Source organism: Salvelinus sp. IW2-2015, unplaced genomic scaffold (assembly GCF_002910315.2).
Source record: "Salvelinus sp. IW2-2015 unplaced genomic scaffold, ASM291031v2 Un_scaffold3956, whole genome shotgun sequence".
NCBI lineage: Eukaryota > Metazoa > Chordata > Actinopteri > Salmoniformes > Salmonidae > Salvelinus > Salvelinus sp. IW2-2015.
Window position 1 is genome coordinate 54,118 of NW_019945230.1, and position 5,199 is coordinate 59,316.

At 40.3% G+C, this 5,199-nt stretch overlaps 1 long non-coding RNA gene across 1 annotated transcript; it reads right to left on the reverse strand.

Annotated features, from left to right (window-relative positions):
* Positions 1 to 281: 281 nt before the first annotated feature.
* LOC112076720 (uncharacterized) lies at positions 282 to 3,603 on the reverse strand. The gene is made up of 3 exons (XR_002895250.2): positions 3,508 to 3,603; positions 2,165 to 2,266; positions 282 to 428 (listed from the first exon to the last, which is right to left on the reverse strand). It is a non-coding gene; the product is annotated as an uncharacterized lncRNA (long non-coding RNA).
* Between the last annotated feature and the right edge of the window lie 1,596 nt (positions 3,604 to 5,199).

Genomic DNA, 5,199 nt, shown 5'->3' on the forward strand with positions numbered 1-5,199 from the left:
GGTCCTCAACAGTAGGGCTGTAGAAAGGTTCAAGCTGAATGAAGCCACCGTTACATGCACGTTTATAACACATGCATGTCCATAGCGAAGGATCAACAGCATTACGTTTTACATTGTACATTTAAGTGACTCACAGGAGCAATTAGGGTTAAGTGCCTTGCTCAAGGGCACATTGACAGATTGGTTGCTGGATCAACCAGCAACCCTTTCGGTTACTGGCCCCAAAGACACTTTTACATTAGTAAGAAATTCAATAAATAGCTCAGGCTAGGATTCCTCATAACACCAAAACAAAGGTGTATATCTGGTTTACATTATGGGCATACTGTACCTCTGATTTCTATAGAAGCCCAGATCCATATAAATCAATCTCACTGTCTGCTGAGCCGACTGTATACAACAAGTACTCTGTCTCCGCCTGCTGGCTCCTAGCAACAACAGACAGAAAGAGAAAGACCAGGGTCCTGAAATGTTTGTCAAAAGAGGATGTAAATCTAAAAAGTCATTTTTTCCCCCAGGAGAGTGAGAAGTTTGCAGCTTGGTTTGTGAGCCATCTGTTATTAAAGTGAACAAAAAGAGACTAATGTTTTACAGTGCATTCAAAAGTATTCCAGATCCCTTGACTTTTCCCACAGTTTGTTACGTTTCTGGCTTTTTCTAAAAATATTTTTTTTCCAATCTGCACACAACACCCCATAATGAACAAAGCAAAAATGTTTTTTTAGAAATGTTTGCAAAAATTATTAAAATTAAAAACAGAAATAACTTATTTACAATAAGTATTCAGACCCTTTGCTATGAGGCTTTAAATTGAGCTCAGGTGCATACTGTTTTCCATCCTTGAGATATTTTACAACTTGATTGGAGTCCACCTGTGGTAAACTTAATTGATTGGACATGATTTAGAAAGGCACACACCTGTCTATATAAGGTCCTACAGTTGACAGTGCATGTCAGAGCAAAAACCAAGCCATGAGGTCGAAGGAATTGTCCATAGAGCTCCGAGACAGGATTGTGTCGAGGCACAGATCTGGGGAGGGCACAAAACATTTCAGCAGCATCGAAGGTCCCCAAAAACACAGTGGCCTCCATCATTCTAAATGGAAAGAAGTTTAGAACCACCAAGACTCTTCCTAGAGCTGGCGCCTGGCCAAACTGAGCAATCGGGGGAGAAAGGTCAGGAAGGTCCAAGAACCGCGATGGTCACTCTGACAGAGTTCCAGAGTTACTCTCTGTGGAGATGGGAGAACTTCCAGAAGGACAACCATCTCTGCAGCACTCCATCAATCAGGTCTTTATGGTAGAGTGGCCAGACGGAAGTCACTCTCAGTAAAAGGCACATGAAGGCCGCTTGGAGTTTGCCAAAAGGTACCTAAAGGATTCTTAGACCATGAGAACAAGATTCTCTTGTCTGATGAAACCAATATTGAACTCTTTGGCCTGAATGCCAAGTGTCACTTCTGGAGGAGACCTGGCACCATCCTATGGTGAAGCATGGTGGTGGCATGTTTTTCAGCGACGGGGACTGGGAGACTAGTCAGAATCGAGGGAAAGATTAACAGGGCAAAGTACAGAGAGATCCTTGATGAAAACCTTCTCCAGAGCACTCAGGACCTCAGACTGGGGCAAAGGTTCACCTTCCAACAGGCAACAACACTAAGCACACAGCCAAGACAATGCAGGAGTGGCTTCGGGACAAGTCTCTGAATGTCCTTGAGTGGCCCAGCCAGAGCCCGAACTTGAACCCGATCGAACATCTCCTGGAGACCTGAAAATAGCTGTGCAGCGACGCTACACATCCAACCAGACAGAGTTTGAGAGGATCTGCAGAGAAGAATGGGAGAAACTCCCAAAGCAGGTGTGCCAAGCTTGTAGCGTCATACCCAAGAAGATTCAAGGCTGTAATCGCTGCCAAAGGTGCTTCAACAAAGTACGCTGAGTAAAGGGTCTGAATACTCCATGTAAATGTGATATCAGTTTTTTATTTGTAATAACCTGTTTTTGCTTTGTCATTATGGGTATTTTGTGTATATTGATGAGGGGGGAAAACTATTTAATCCATTTTAGAAAAAGGCTCTAACGTAATAAAATGTGGAAAAAGTCAAGGGATCTGAATACTTTCTGAATGCACTGTAGATAAATATTTCAGAAGACAGCATCTCACCATTTCACAGAGGTACGGATTCCACTGTTGAGCGTTATTGGTTCATACATGGACCGATCACTGTTCATGCTGTAAGGCACAGGTGTTTTGGGACTTCCTTCTCTGATAAAAAAATGTTAAGATTTTCAAATACATCTTGAGTTAAAACTGGTCCTACTTTATTTGGACATTACTGTTCATATTTAGAATGGAATACAATCACGAAACATGTAATTTTATAGCTACAAATGTTGTTCTAAAATGTCTAGTTTTTCTCTCACATAATTTAATTGGTAACACTTCACTGACTATAGGTATTTAATAGGAAACTCCTCTTTCCTCGTTTCTCCCGAGCTCATGTTATCAGTTACTTGGGTTGGCAGCAATGTATCCGTTTCCCCTGGGACAGAACCTATATTTTCTTTATCTCTAGGCAAATCAATTGCTTGGTAATCAGGATTGGCAGGCATTTTATGATGCTATGATACAAAGTACAACAATGGGCACAAACACAAACAAGACTGAAAAGGCTCAATTAATAAAATGCGTAATCTAGGCGCAGTATGTCGCTTTTTGGGCGACGCAACCAAATTCACACAGAAATGTGAGTTGTAGATCTGTCACTCTCATTGAAAGCATGTCTGAGAAGCGATAGATGCATTCTATGTACGACCGTTTCTATGCTTCCCATTCTTAAGTTTCATTTTTGGGTCTTTTAACTTTCGGTTTTGTACAGCAGCTTCAAACAGCTGAAAAATACTATATTTTGGGTTATTGAAAATATGTTTCACAGCATTTAATAATGGCACAATGGATAGCTTGTTTTGTCACATAAACTGAAATAAGAGAAGGACCATTAGAATTTTATCAACCAGAGCAATTTCTACATAGCTACCTATGAGAAGTTTACAGCATTTGTCAATGTTTTGTTCATACCTTTTCTAGTTTAAATACTAAGACAATTATTCTAGAGTGATTGCAATTTGWTTCAACAACTTTATACAGTACAATTAGGGTGTGCTTTGGTGATAAAATGTCACTTATATTATAAAATAGATTTTACGAAGACAAATATGTTTATTCACTTTCGCTAACATATCAAAGGATTTTACTTTTTGTGGTAGTCATCTTCAAAGTTGTTTTCGCGGGTTGCAAAAAGCTAAATTAGCATGACACTAGCTGAATTCAATGTTAAAGGCTTTGAAAATAAAAAGCTTGGTATACGCTCAGTGCTGTGTTGACATTTAACAGAGCTTGTGAGAAATCTTTTAAAAAGAACAGGAATTTCGAATTAATATGAAAAGTGCATACAAAAATATGAAAATACTACATGTCACATGTCTCAAAATCGATATCAATCTTACCTCGATATTATATCCTGCTGATAAGAGAAGAAAGATGACGAGTTCAACGTGAAAGTGAGCTTCTCATGTAAAAAAAAGAAAAGTCTGTCCCTCTCAAGCTTGTCTTCTTCTTCTTTAGTGTCATAGCGTTTGCACATTTTGTTTGTGAATGGGGCCAACTACTGTTCGGGAGTGTGTGTTCAATCATGTTACATTTTGTGATACAAATTAAAAAAGGAAGGAAAATAAAATATTGCACCACCAACTAACACTACACATATATATCACTATTTCATAAAAATACAAATAAAAAACACCAATCCATTCCACTACATTGACCCTATATGCTAATGCACCATGCCACCAGGCTGGGAGGACGGGACACCACCACTAAACACACCCTGTAACTCTTCTGAAGCTCCACTGAAATACTTCTCTGCAGCTGCCACCACAACATCTATTTTCTGTGATTGAGTTCCATTTCTGCGGCACAGCTGATAACCATTGCTATGAACGCTAAGAAGCCAACCTTACTGAAACATATATCACCACTCGTTGGCTTTATCCCTCTGTGCTGGCACAGATCTACTACTCACAGGGATCATCTCAGGGTCCCTCACCGTTGACCCATCCTCCTCTACTTTCTTCACTGGCCCAGTATGCCAGTGAAGAAAGTAGAGGATGCATTACTCTGACTCTGGTCACCTCCACTTGCCACTCTCGCACCGGACACTTCCGATCCCCAGAAACATGGGCAACCCTACAGTTGACACACACAACTTTATCTACTGAAACAACACAATCTTTTGTCCCATGCCCTCCTGCACACTTCCCACATCTTGGATTCTCCCTCCTACACACTGCTGCAACATGACCATAAATGTTGCACCTGAAACACTGCAGTGGATTCTGGACAAAAGCTCTAACAGGATAACTGATAGAGTATATACCAGTGGAGGCTCCTCAGAGGAGGAAGGGGAGGACCATCCTTTTAGATGAAACTATAGTAAATATATGAACATATCACCAAATAATTGCATTAAACACACTGTTTTGCAATGAAGGTGTACAGTAGTTAGTTTCCGTCCTCCTCTRGGTACATTGGCTTCAATACAAAACCTAGGAGGCTCATGGTTCTCACCCCGTTCCATAGACTTACACAGTAATTCTGACAATTTACGGAGGACATCCTCCAACCTATCAGAGCTCTTGCAGCATGAMCTGACATTTTGTCCACCCAATCAAAGGATCAGAGAATGAATCTAGTACTGGAAGCATAATCTACAACTAGCTAGCACTGCAGTGCATAAAATGTGGTCAGTAGTTAACTCAAAAAGAGAGAAAGACAATAGTTGAACAGTCTTGAATAAATACATTTCTTCAAAAATKAAGGATAACCATGATAGTGAGGGAGAGAGAGAGCTAACTATATTTCATAGTATTTTTTTCCACATTCACTTACTTAGCTAGCTTAGTTTAGTCTACTCAAACACCCGGCTCAAACAGAGAGGGACGCTATGTTAGCTAGCTGGCTATGGCTATCAAACACTGGAACTCCTCAAGGTAAGCTTTTGGTTTTATACATTTATTGCCACCGGGGCCTGYCGGTGTAAATGCTAAACTGCTTGCTGACTGTACACTATACTACATGATTGTAGCGGGTTTACTAATGCATTAGTTCTGTTAGCTATGTTGACTATGACGTTAGAGAAT